Source organism: Suricata suricatta, chromosome 12 (assembly GCF_006229205.1).
Source record: "Suricata suricatta isolate VVHF042 chromosome 12, meerkat_22Aug2017_6uvM2_HiC, whole genome shotgun sequence".
Lineage (NCBI taxonomy): Eukaryota > Metazoa > Chordata > Mammalia > Carnivora > Herpestidae > Suricata > Suricata suricatta.
Window position 1 is genome coordinate 24,435,136 of NC_043711.1, and position 14,667 is coordinate 24,449,802.

The 14,667-nt window shown below is 42.5% G+C and overlaps 1 protein-coding gene across 1 annotated transcript in view; it reads right to left on the reverse strand.

Annotated features, from left to right (window-relative positions):
- The window catches only part of ARHGEF3 (Rho guanine nucleotide exchange factor 3), a 280,046-nt gene that overhangs the window by 174,510 nt on the left and 90,869 nt on the right, over window positions 1-14,667 (reverse strand). The window lies entirely within an intron of this gene.

Here is a 14,667-nt window from a genome sequence, read left to right on the forward strand (position 1 = left end):
ATGCCCTGTTCAACTCCTCTCCACAAACAATTCAACATCCCCACCCTCTTTATATAGTACCAGTGGGTCTCAAATCCAAGGACACATAATTCTAGTGCAGGTTTCTATGATTTGTTTTTAGTTTTCAGTTTTCTGGTGGAGTACTATTTGATTTGCAAGTCTTAGCTGCAAAGATTTATGCAAAGGTTTCTGGAGGCTGTCTTGCAAATACACAGATTTCTATGAGCCTGCACTTGTCTCAGCCCTGAGTAAAGTGGGGGGACCCAGCAAAGAGAGGACGAGCTTCAATCCCAGACTTGACTCTAGAGTGGATAAGAAAGCAGGCTCTCTCCATCCTCATGCTGCAGTGACCTGGCCCCCCACAAAGGGCCTCTGGAGAATGCCTTTTGCCCTGCAGACATTACAGAAGGCACTGGGCTCTCGAAGCACAAAGATGAACCACTGAACAAAATAAGGGCTGCCAGGGTTTGCCAAAAAAAAAGTACTGAGGGGGCCAAGAAATAGCTGAGCTGAGCAAATGTATTTTTTTATGGGGACAAAGTCTGGGAAGGCTTCTCAGAGCACAAGATACACGGGCAGAATTCTGAGGGGCTTTCTAGGCAGAAGATCTGGCAAGGACAGTCGTGGGGAAGTGCAGTCCCACAGGGTGCTTTGCAAGAAACGTAAATGCTTTGAAAGCACTGCTCTGACAGACTTGAGCCTTGCTTCAAGGAGCTTGAAGGTGTCCTGTCTGTTTGGAGAAAGAAGGAAGTGAAATCACCGTGAAAAAGCTCAGCCCTTTCAGGCAACCATCTGGGTCACCTCAGAGCCCACATGTGGTACCTACCGGGTCTGGCACTCAGGAAATACTTGGCGATGCGTGTCAAAAAAAACAGCAGAGCCCACAAAAGGTGGGTTTCAGCTCAATCTTGGGATCCCCTATTTCCAAAAGTCTGACTCCTCACAAAGCAAGCCTAGGGTAGGTGGTGGCTGGTTGGGGAGGGAGGGAAGGCATTCCTAAAATGGCCTCTTACCCTAGCCTCCTGCATAGAAAGGGGCCTGTAAACAAGCTGAGATTACCCAGCTCTGGAAACAGCTCAGTTAATGAAGAATGTCAGTCTCCTGAGGTTCCCATAAGCCCAGCCACGACTCTGCTGGAGGACGTCCAAACAAGCCACTTCACAGAGCCCCAGCCACCAGGGCCAGCCTCACTCCAATGAGGATCCAAAGGAAACATAACATGACCACGGCACACCAGACTTTCTTTCTTTTCTGGGGGAGGGAGGGCACATTCACATCAACTAATCTGAGAATGATGAAGTGTGACTTCTGGCTGCTGACTATGAATGAGAAAGAAGAACCGAAACCTATGGTCTGCAGCACTTGGTGGAGGAGGTGGAACTTGAGTGGGTCCCAGGGCAGGTAGCAGTGAAGGAGTGAGGAAGGGCAGGACAGCCAGCAGGTGCCCTGGCAGAGGAAAAGGAAGGAAAGAACAGGGCATGGCCATCTCCTCTGGCAGCCCTGCTTTGACCAGAAGCAAGAACTCCAGTAATGAAATTGGTCCACACAGAGGGCATCTGGGAGGAAACTTTCAATACGACACGCCTGCTGTGCAGAGCTCAGGCTCATTTTTAGTTTTAGAACAGGAGTGTATAAAGGAACAGGAATGTGGTTTTCTCTCCACGGCACCTGGCATACTACCAAATATTCAAATATGTTTTTCTACTAAGTTTTAAATTTCAGTTTCTTTAAAGTTTATTTATGTTGAGAGAGAGAGAGCACAAGCAGGGGAGGGAAAGAGAGAGGGAGAGACAGAATCCCAAGTTGGCTCCGTGCACTATCAGTGCAGAGCCCAGTGCAGGATTCAATCCCACGAACCATGAGATCATGACCTGACCCAAAATCAATAGTTGGATGCTCCACCGACTGAGCCACCGAGGCACCCCTAATTTCTAAATTTTAAAAATAACATGGTGTCATTATAATATATTCAAAGCATACATAAATATATAGTGTAAAAAAGCGAGTCTTCCCAAGGACCCTGATTTTTTTCTCCACCCCAATCCCACTTGCCAGAGGCATCCATGTCAAAGCCAGCAGTAGATAAAGGGGATATAAACCCAAATGCCTCAGGGCGGGGAGTCATGTACCCGAAAGGAAAGCCTGGGTGGGCCCGGGGGCACCATGAGTGTACTGGCCCTAGGTCAGCTCCAGCTTACTGGGGATGACATTCCAGTTTTTTAGAGAAGCTGGAAACTCCAAGTTGATATAAAATCTCACAATGTTTTAAATGCTGGCAAGAAATTCATTATTTCAAAACGTGCTATACACAGTTGCTGGCTGGATTTGACCCAAGTGCCACCAATCTGGCAGTCCTTCCAGACACTTCCTTCTGTCTAAACACACACAAGTCGCTGTGTACACACTTTATTTACCTATATTTTTCAAAAATGGAAGGGTAACATTATCCCACCCCTTACTTTTTTCACTTCACCTCCAGAGCATCCTTCCACCTCAGACACATTTTAGACCCATATAGCTGAGCACGCCATGGTATGGAAGTATCTGAATTCATTAGCTCTTGGCCTACGAACATTCTGCAAACAGGAAAGATGCACTTGAAATGTGGCCTCTCAGTTACTTATTCTTAACTCCATCAACACTTGAGAACATAATTCATGATGAAAGTAAACCTGTGTGTAGATACTAAAACGTCCTAAAGCCACAGTTACTAAAACTATAAACGGTGACTGCAGATTTTTGATGTTTTCACAGGAGAACTTGCCATGCAGTTTTTCACTTGACCTTCACAAGTGTCCCAAGAGAGGTCTGTTATCTCCACTGTACAGATTTTTAAAAACTGAGACTCAAACAGGTGGCAGGAGCCTGCCCAAGAGAGCCTAGAGGCGGCAGGGTCGGGAGTGGAGCCTGGGCAGGCTGACTTCCAAGCTCCTGCTAGATGCATACAGCCCCTGAAGCAGACAGCTAGGAACCTGCCCCAGGATACTCTGGAATTTGACATCCGGCAAATGTTGGACTGCAAACCACTGGAGGAGAGAGGGATGGCTGACAAGTAGGATAACTGATTTCTTGGAAAGAAAAGCCTCCTTTTAAAACCCTACTTCACACTCTCCAAGATAAGTTCTACAAAGATCAGATCAGAGTGAAGTGCGAAAAAGAAAAAGAAAAAAAAACCTATGAAATCCTGGGGGCGTAGGTTCTCAGGGTATAATGTTTTTCTTTAAGTGTATGGAACTGAATCATTAGATATTTATAATGGGGAAATACCCATAAGGCACCTATAATGCAAAACCTGGCCCCTGTTCTCCCACATCTGGTTAAATAACCATACCGCTGGACGTTGAAGAAACTAGTGCCATAATGCAGACCTACCTAGGTTACCCCCACATGCTTCCTCACGATGCTAGAATTCAAAGTGATATGTTTCCTGTGCTGTCATTCTATATACCTTGCAGCATTTTTCTCTCGAGAAGTTTCAAGCAGTTTTCTCACCAAAAATATTACAAGAAACATATTCATCAGGGTTGGGATCAGTTCATTTACATAAAATAAAATGGTGAACTTTCAGCAGAATTACTTCATTAAAAGCCGGTGACTAATTGTGGTTTCCTCCATTTGAATTTTACTCTGGTTCTTCAATCTCTTTCCTATTTGTACCCAAGAAGACACAAGTTTCACAAAAGCTTGGTCTAGGCTGGGAATCTCAGGGTCTTGGGCCATTTTCCATTTGAAGCCTGACATTTTAAAATGATTCCACAAACTGAATGGAGAAATTGGTAGTGACACAATCTAATGGAAATGGGATGGTAGCAGGCACCAAATGAAAATAGTATATTGCACATTGATTTAACCAAGTTTCCAATATTAGAAAATCACTTTTCACAGATCTTAGGCTTTGGAAGCTGTTATCGAATTCAAGTAAGACTAAGAAAAAGCAAAAATTTGTGTTGGGAGGTATGGTACTACTGTGTGGTGTTACTAGGTTGGCATGAAGGCATAATGCACAGCAAGTCAGTGAGAAATAAGAACTTTAAAGTCTTTAGAGCCTGGGAGTTACTTGTGGTCATACACTCTTATTGAATGTTTTCATATTCACTCCCCAGTGCTGGAAATGTGGCTAATCCAAGCAAAACTTGAACAACCGCTCTGCCCCCTTCACCATGAATCACTGACAAATGGGGGGTCCAGACCCCATTCCAGGCCAAGGCTGGTAGGATGCAGGATGGTTTAACTCAAGGGACTCAGACCATTTGAAAATGCTGATACTCTTTTAAAGCTCTGCTTAACATCTCAGCTCAACAAGATTACAAAATGATGAGAAGAATGTGAGAGCAAACCTGGCTGCCCAAGGTCAAGAATGAATAAATAGAAAAGTCTTCATCTATGGTTTCAACACAAGTACTAAAAATAAATGAGGCTTGAACATGGAAGTCTCAACAGACTGCTAATCATGGCTAATCTTGGATGCTTATCTTGCTGGTTTTGTTACGAGCAATAGCCTGAGCGCTGTATTTTTTCTCTCTAAACAAATCTGAACTTTTATAATCAAATTCTTCACATTATTTTGGCAACCAACGCATAGACAGCTATTTAAAAAAGCAAATGAGAAATACAGAAAGCTGCCTTCTGATGTGTGCTGTGAAGCAGCCACGGGCCTGGTCTCTGGGGTTCCACCTCCTTCATGAACACAAGCAAGAGCAGCCTGGAGAACTCCCACAAGCTGCAGACTGGGGCACTAGCAAATAAGCCCCTTCGATTTATTGCTCAGAAACACGAACACTCGGAGTACAGCCTTTTCAAAGGACTGCCAAGATCTCTTTGTTTTACTGTCAGTTAAAAGTGAAACTCCAGTAGGTTGCTGACCTCTGCCCAATTCTAAGGAAAAAGAAAGGCTTAAAAACTGATTAGCTGATATCTATCAGCCAAAGAGCTTCCTTACTTAGAAATGAGAGTTAGTATTTGGCACAATACTGTCAAAATTGATTAGAAGTGGAAAATCTGAATATGAGCGGTGGTATTCCTAACACCTGAATACTCAAGAGGATTTTAAAAAGGAATGTGCTCATATCGAAAAACAACTCTTGATAGACTGAATTTCTGAATTTAAAAATATATAACAACAGTAGAAATAACTTTTATAAAACAGTTTTTCATCATTATTTTGATTCCAGAGTTCTCCGTAAGGATAATCTTTGGAAACAGCTTATCTGGCTGGAATAATGAACAGCAAATTAATGCAGTAGCTCTGTGATCTCTGGTTCTACCATTGACTAGTTGAATGACCCGGTAACTCCCTTCTCAACTTCCTTGACCCTTAGTTTCCTCATCTGTAAAACAGGAATAATGATTCCATTATCCTTTGAGGGGTTGTAGAGAGGTCTGTAGGAATCTAATATGTCTGGTTAAAAGCAGAACAAAAGATGATGAGAACACTGGGGGTCATTATGCCATTCTTTCCATTTTTGCATAAGTTTAAATTTTTCCATAGTAAAATATTTTTTCAAAGACCAAATATAAAAAGGCGGCACCTGGGTGGCTCAGTCGGTTAAGCATCCAACTTCAGCTCAGGTCATGATCTCACAGTTTGTGGGTTGAAGCTCTGTGTTGGGCTCTGTGCTGACAGCTCAGAGCCTGAAGCCTCCTTCGGATTCTGTGTCTCCTCTCTCAGCCTGTTCCCTACTCACACTCTGTCTTTATCTCTCACTCTCAAAAATAAATAAATATTTAAAAAAAATTTTAAGACCAAATAAAAGCACAGTAATAATTTCTATACTTATTTTTTTTCAAGCAGAAAAGGAGGTTTCTTGGTGTAATTATGGACATTGGTTCAAATTTTCCTCTTAGCAAGTTGAAAAGTTGGTACCAAATCTGAAATGATTTTATTTTTACCCTGATTTGAATGACAGCTGTCAACTAGACATCTAATAAGAAAAAGGCAATGGCAGTTTGCAATTTCCTGTTTTCCTTCTTTGTTCCAATAGAAAAAACAAAAATCTGAAGGTAGTGAAACTTAGGTCCTATTTACTTTTTCAATATTATAATGCTGACTTCCTTGAAATCCCCATGTCTCTCTAAAAAATTCAAGACTAATATAAAAATACCCCCCAAAATATCAAGCGATTGAAAAAGTGTGTCTTTCCCCCATGATTCAGAGCATTCATTCTGCCTATACCACAATAAAAGTGGTTTTGTGTTTTATTTTGGTTGGTGTGGATCGATGTGTACTTGAAGAGTAAATACTGCCACTCTTTTCCTTAAATCAGGATCAGAAACGCATCACCCAAACTCTGGAAACCAGCAAACCAAGCAAGGGGTCCTCAGAAAAGACTTCCAGCTATCACCCAAGGGAAGCTCAGGACCTTCTCTCTGGTAGTGCTCTGTCCTGGAAGCTGTCCCTTTAAGTCAGACTTCCTGGTAAGGCTCAGAGATTTCCGCATGCAGCTTCCTGGAGACGGTGTAAGATAAACAATAAACTGTGCAGCAAAATCTTGGACAATAAGCCTCACGTGGCCAAAACAAGAAGCAATTATAAGCTCTGACAATGGCTAGGGCATTTCCAACAGGAATGGAAATCTGTGATAAACATGAGGGAAATATGCTACCCTACACACCTGCACAAATTAAACTAATTTAAAAAATAGTTCCTAGCCTCTCAACAGATTGAGAAATAGTTGCTTCCAAATTTGGCACTATTTTTCTTAAATCATTGTCTAAGAGGAAGGCAGTCTGATCTTTCTTAAAGTACTACCACCTACTGATGAATGCTGCTGAGGCCAAAGGAGTCACTTACTCCACATGTCTCTGTGAGGGCCATTTATCCGTCTGGATACTCTGTAGTTCACTTGTCTTCCTAGGTTTGGGAAAGCCCCAACTCATGAACAAGAGCTCATATTCTACCAAAAGAGATAAGGATGCCACACACTTTCTTTCCCAGTGTCCCTTGCAGCTAGGGAATGAGAGCATGCGCTAGGCTCAGCCAATCAGATACCCAGGCCCCAGACTTGGCATCAAAAACTGGTGTGAGACCAGCAAGGACACTGCAGACTCTATTCCTGTGGTGGTGTCAGCAGCGAGTACCAACTGAACAGCCACATGATTTGGTGCAACCCATGCTATCTACATCCACCCAGCAGTGGTATGTAGCAATGGTGTGCTTGTAGGAAATGTTTCGTGGTATAATTTGATGTTCTTCCTAGTTCTCTAATACTTCCCAAAATTCTATGAGCTTCCTATATCCTGTAATAAATAACAAATTCTTTTTCTGCTTAAATCAATCAGAACTGGGTTTGGGGGCACCTGGGTGGCTTGGTCAGTTGAACATCCTACTTCAGCTCAGGTCATGATCTCATGGCTAGTGAGTTTGAGCCTCACATTGGGCTCACTGCTGTCAGCATGGAGTCCACTTCAGATCCTCTGTTCCCCTCTATCTATGTACCTCTCCTGCTGATGTTCTCTCTCAAAAAACAAAAACAAAAACAAACCTGGGTTTTATTGCTAGGGGTTAGTTCATACACGCAGAACACAAGATAGATTAAAGTTGAAATAATCCAAAATCTGATCCCACAGAATGATTCTGAGCATAAGCATTGAATCACTTCTTCAACATTTCAAATTCAATCCAAACACGGTCTCTGGGCCCACAAGACCTTGCATCCATTGGCTTCTGTCTCCTCTCTAGACCTTATCCCATTCTACTCTCCCTCCTTCTCCCAAGCTCTGGTCACACTTTCTGTTCCTCATCAAGGTATTGCCTGTCCCAGGGCCTTTGTACCTGTTCTCCAGAAAACTCTTTCCTGCGAATTTTCACATTGCAGCAGGATTCTTCTCATAGTTTGGTCCCAGCTTACAGAAAACCTTCCCTGCCAAGTTGTCTAATGGATCACACTCCTTGCCCCACCATCTTATCCTCTAAATGACACCCTGTTGATTCTCTTTCCAGCATGTATCCTGTGAGTAATTTATTTAATTATTAATAATATTAACAACCACCACTGATTGGAAGCCTGCTGTGCACCAGATATTAAACATTTCATTCTATGACCACTCTATGAGATAGGTACTTTTATTATCCTTAGCCTATATAGATGAGGAAGCAGCTCAGAGGGGTTAAGGAAGTTGTCCAAGCTCAGCAGTAGTGGGATAGGGATTTGAATCTAGGTCTGTAACATGGCTCCTTACTACAGTGTTCATTCAGGCAGTTGTCTGATAGCTACTAAATGAACATCAACCACAGTGTAGACTCTGGAGCAACAGGACAGACCCCAGTCTCATGGAGCCTATAGCCTGATGTTCCAGCTCTATCACTGGTTATTGTCTCTATTATCCACAGACTGTGCTTAGGGAAGAAACGCAGACAGGCATGCATAAAGAGGGCGCAGGGTCCTTCGTTCAACAGAAAAGTACACAGCTCTGTGCTCAAAGTGCTGGGCATACAAAAATATCACAGGAAAACGCATGGGCCAGAGGGAACACAGACCTGCAAACAATGCTTGCTGCTCAATCTGTTGTGTTCCATGGCCTTCGAATAGCAGGACCACTGAGGAAGCAGACGGCAACAATTCTCAGGTCCCTCAGCAAAAGGGCTATTGGAGCAGTTCTTTAGGGATATGTAGGGGCTGCCAGGCTGAGGAAAGGGGAGCCAGAGCAAAGGAGAGAGGTGGGGAGATGTTTCAAGGCTGTGGGAGGAATGGGCTGTGAAGGCTGGGAGATGCGCAGGTTGGAGCCAAGGTAGAAATTCCAACTGTATCCTGTGGAAAGTGGCAAACGGCAGCAAGATTTTCAGCAAGAACAGGCACATGACCAGATATGAATTCTTCTTGTTAAGAACAGTGGCCATAACTATATAATACTGATGATACGTCTTGGCACTTATTTCCTATTTTAAAGTACACATATATAAACATATCAGCTCAAAGCCAGGAATGTAACAACAACAACAACAAAATTCCATTTCTATGCTTCCCAACTCCCTCTCCTGGCTGAAAGAAAAGTGAGATAAATTTCCTCTCCAAACAGGAGTTAAGCACAACCATTCTCTCCCATAATGTGAAATTACACAGAGCTCTCATGTCAGTAATTTATGGAGAAAAGAAGGAATTCCCCTGCCACTTGACTTTACAACTCCAATCACCTCTGCTCAGATTCCCTTAGTGTGATAACAGGAACCTCACCTCTGGGTTGTGTCATTATTAAAATGAAAGGCTGATTTTTATTATTTTTAAGAACATACAAGGCTGAGGTACAAATGGCCTCCTGTGTTGAATGAGCACCTGGGGGCTGTGAGAAGGGTCTTCAGAACCACCCTCTGAGGCTAGGTAAAGCCAAGCACATAGTAACAGGCCCTAGTTTGTGGCTGCGGAGGTCTGGGAACCCCCGAGGCCAGCTGAGGAGGCAAGGGCATAGCATCTGGGAAGTAGACTGGAAATCAATAAAAGCAGCTTAGCACGGGGCTTAGGAATAGAAATTCTGAGCCAAACAACCTGAATTCAAACCTGGGGCTATGCTTACTCTGTAACCTCCGGTGGTTTACTTAACCTCTCTTTACCTCCATTTTATTATCTGTCAAATGGGGCTAATAAGAGAATCCACCACACATGGTCATATATATTTGTATTTAACTTTAAATTTGATTTAATTTAATGTTAAATTTATATTTAGCATCCGACTCTTGATGTCAGCTCAGGTCCTGATCCTAGGGTTGTGGGATTGGGTCCCGCATTGGGTTCCACGTTCAGCATAGAGCCTGCTTAAGATTCTCACTCTCCCTCTCTGCCCCTCACTTCCACTCTCACTCTCTCTCTCTCTCTCTCTCTCTCTCTCTCTAAAAAGTAAGTAAGTAAATAAATAAATATAAGAATTTGTCAACAAAAATGAGAGGTCTGAGGAGTAGAGCCCTGGGAGCAGATGCTGGCAACACTCATGCAGTGATTTCTGAACACCTTTAGGGAGAATGACACTGACAAGAACAGGAAACCTTTAGGCAGTTTGCTGAGCCAGAGTCTAGGCCCCACCACACATGAGCCACAGACTTGGGGGAGTCACTCAGTCCTTAAAACCTTGACTTCCTCCTCTCTGCCAAGGGGATAGCAATAGTAACTCCATTACACATTAAGTCAAGTACTGGCACTCAACTTTACATGCATTTTTCACAGAAAATCTCCCCCAACAACACAGTAAATCATATACAATTTTGATGTCTAGTTTACAAACAAGAAATCCCATGGCTCAGAGATGTTAATCAAATGCCAAAGGGTACACAGCCAGACGGACCTGCAGGAAGTCTGACCCAAATCAGTACTCTAAGCCTCTGTCAGTTCTGTAGACCTGTGAAGCATGAGGGAGGCATCATATTCCCTCTGCAGGATGAAGGGTAACTGATGTGTGCCTGGGAATTGTCACCGAAGAAGGGAGTGACAGACCCCTGCCCTTACAGCACCTGCTAGGACATGAAACTACCCCTTGTTCAGCACCTCCTATGTGTCAGGCACATGATGAGTGCTCATCACATCATCACCATCTCATCACCATGGCAACCTTCCAAGGCAAAGACTGGAGGACACTGAGGCTCAGAGAGGTTGAATTCTTGGTCCATGGGTCACAGAGTTTGTCAGCGGTTAGCATCGCAACACACATCTGGGTCTGTCCTACACCCACTCAGACTTGTGGATGGGTTCTGAAACACCCTTAGTGTCCCTCAAGCACCCCTCTCCCCCTCATTACCTCCCACTCTGAAAGCACGAAGCTGCTTATTCTGCACCAGGATAATGACCACAAGGGCCGAGCAGGGCCATGGCACAAACTATAATTACTGCAGACAACAATTTGCATTCCAAATCTGAAATGTGTTCAGGGCCTCACTTGAGCCCTATAATCAGCTTAGCCTCTGCCCAAATCTCTCTCTATATGAAGACATACTTGACGCCCTGAGCCACAGCAGAGTTTGGAAAATCTGCCCCTGCCCCCAGCGAACTGCCATCTGAGAAAAAAACCATGCTGAGAAATGGCCAGGGTTGAGTGAGATTTAAACCCTGGAGAGGTCAAATTCCTCTGCTGCAGAGTAAGGCAAACAGCAGCAGGACAGGGACAGGCAGGGCAAGACCGGTAAATAATTAAAGTCAGGAAATGCATTACATAACACATGGGCCTCAGTGCCCAGAGGTGGAATGGACCCCCTTGCCTCTTTTATCACATGGTGCTGTCTTGCCTATGAGTCACACGTCAGGGTGTGGTGGTCCAGCTGCCCAGGACAATACAGGACACGTACTAGGTGCTACTATGTGCCAGAGGCACAGTATGAGAAAAAAAAAAAAAACATCATCTGCATCAGACAGAGGGTTCTGGGAGGACCTTTCCATGCACCAAGAATCCTATGATTTGGGTACTCCCAGGCCGGGAAGGAGGACACAGAGAGGACAGTGGGGTTATCAGAATTTTCAACCCTGCCCCTGGCCTCTTTTACTGTGTCTGAACCACAGAAGGATTTGTACTAAGTGGCTAGAGTCCCAGGTTCTGGCTAACCAGAATTCACCATGACTCTACTTTCTTTTAGTAGAGAAAGAGGACAAACCACATGTCAACTTCTATTGCCCCAAATCCTGACAGAAGACTTTCACATGAAACCTTTACTGAGTTGACAGTATTTGCAAGCAGAATGTAGATTCTGTAAGCGTCACAGTGTTCCTCAAATCTTCCTATGCCGCACATCAGCTGAGGAGCTTGAAAAAATGCTGATTCTGATACAGGTCTGGGGTAGGGCCTGAGATTCTACTCTTTTTTTTTTTTAAGGAGGTTTCATGCCCAGAGGGGAGCCAAATGTGGGTTTTGAACTCATAACCCTGAGAATATGACATGGGCTGAGATCAAGAGTTGGATGCTTACACAAATGAACCACCCAGATGCTCCAAGATTCTGCGTCTCTAATGAGTTCCCAGGTGCTGTTGCTGCTATTGCCCCATGGACCACACTTTGAGAACCTTTGCTAGGAGACACGCTAGTGACTTAGGACAAAAAAAAATCATATTTTCTATGCTTCTATAGTCATAGTGTTGAGCAGTGACTTCATTTTAAGAGCAAAGAAGTAAACTCAAGTGCTGGGTACCTTTAAAGTTCTTGTTTCCAAATTATCTCATTGGTGGTTAACAGGATAGGTGTTCTTGAAGGAAAACTTTGTTTAAATGCTATTAACTAAGGAAAACCCAGCAGATTTTCCATTGGCTGAAGTTTCTGGAATAGCCCTGGATCCTCTGAGGTTCAAAGGACTTGAGGCATCAAAAGATAACATAGCTGGGGATCTTGCCTTTGCCAGTGTTCTCATTCACTGATGCTTGTCTCCCATTCAGCAGGGTGGCTAGCCCACTGCAGGTATGGTTATGTTCTAGAAGCTGAGTAACCTGCTAACCCAGTCTATCCACTGTGGCTGACGGCCTCTTAGGGACTTGAGCACTGCATCATCAGTCACAGATTGCAACTTCCCAACCAGACAGACACTCTAATAAAATCATTCAACTAATCCGATGCTTTTTTTTTTTTTTAAACTGGCTGAAGCTGGCTGCCCTGTCCCGTTATGCAAACAGTACACAATGAATTGCTGATAGCATCTCCTCACCATTGCCAACACAAACCTTGCCAGGCCAGCAGAAATAAGCCCAGTGACTGTAAGCAACAATAGTTGCATGAGTTTGTTTAAATAGACATAACTAACAACAGGTAAAAATGTTTTTATCTCCTCCACTGCTAAGCCCGAGACTTTTGAGATTGAGTTCTTATAGAAATAAAACCAGTGTTAAGTGTAACAGACAGAAGGCAGCTAAGGAGAGAACACCCAGAAAGCCAGCTTTGTGTTTCTTTCAGAAACACACATGGAGACACCGATTTTTGGAATAAGTAACTAGAACAAATAAAACCAAATTAATTCCCTTACTTTAATTCTCTATTTACTGTTTCACAGTAAGGATTTCTTTCCTGTTCTTGTCCACTTGTCCATTTCTTGCACTTTTTGACATTTGCCCTTTAAGTTGGCTAGTGGAAATATTTCTTAATATATTAAAGAAGTTTGATACTACTAAGTAACATAACATTACACATAAGAGATATAATAGGCAATACTTGCCTTTAAACCAAAACTCCAAAGTAGAAAAAAGAAGTGCAAATGGACAAGGAAGGGAAATGAGCATTTATTAGAGGGATGGTTCAAGTAGGAGGCACCATCAGTGAGGGAGGTTAGGGTACCACATCAGAATGACTCATGAAACAAGATGGAGAAGTCACTTCCTAAGCAATGGATATCAGGACAAAAGGAAAAGCGAATCGAGGACAAGTATTTTAGTGGCACATATGCAGAGCCTCTTAGTCACTCTGGATAATGAGATGACTATAATTTAAAAAGAAGAAAAGAAGACATGACATCAAGACCATAAGAATAGGCAGCAGGTTTTATTGTGTTTCAAGAACAGCCAATCTTGTCTGTTTGTACCAATAATGCAGACTTGAAAGCACTATTCTGGTCTAAAACTTAAGCTTTTTCCTTCCTTGGGAAGTTTTAGAATTTGGCCATAAACATATATGCCTGGCAAAGGTTTGGCCCAAGAAAAATGCATTTGATTTTAATTACTTGTAACCCAAGTACTTTAACTCTTGTAAAACAAGAAAAATACTTTGCAGGGGAAAGGCTATTTTTAAAAAGCTAGTATCTTTTTGACCTCCAAATTATTAAGCCAACCTTGTAATCTGTAGTCCTCTGAGTTTCAATAATAAACTAAACCAAAGAGAAGGAATGCACAGGTTGCCGTATTAAACATTTCCCTCTAATTTTCCCAAAGTGATATTCCAAAGTAGTGTCCCAAGCTACCATCCAGAGCCCATCAACTCTGTAAGAACCCCAACTTAGTAAGAAGCAATTGAGTTACTTATTAATTCTTTGGGATATTAACTCTTTGGGGGATGATTTCTTTCTTGGCTGAGTACATAGTATTCATTCTTATTAAGATGCTTTACTCCCCTCTCAAATATCCAAGTAAGATTTATGGATTTGTTGTTGTTAGAAAAGGAAGACGAAATTCCTCCAAGATCACCTTCTCCCAGTTCTCACATTTGAAACTCCTCCATAAACAGATGCCTTATTTTTAAATTCCATCTTAAGTAACTACAGGATTTAGGCCAATTCATTGAATTTCTGACTTTGATTTATTCCGGTGGCCTATTGGGAAAATTTTTCTTTTTAAACCTTAAAAGCTCAAAGTCCACTTCAAAATTAAAGTTCACATATCTGTCTCCTCACCTCATTTTTTCTTCTTGATTATGAAAATTATATACATACACACCCTGTAGAAAATTGAGGAAAAACAAAACAAAACTAACTCACTTACTAGGAGGAAATTATTATTAATATTTTGGCATGTTTAATTTTTTTATAGCAGAACCATTACTATATATACAATTTTATTTCCTGCTTTTAAAAACATGTTAAACATTTTCACTGGATAACACTCTTCCTCAAAAACCCTTTAAGGCAGCATAATGCATGCTCATAAGGATAAGACACAACTCACCAACTGTCCCTCATTATTGGACATTTAAACTTTTCGCACTTTTTTCTAATGATTGCTGCACTAAACACTTTTGTGCATAAATCTTAATCCACATGTCTGTTAACTTCTACAGGATAGATTC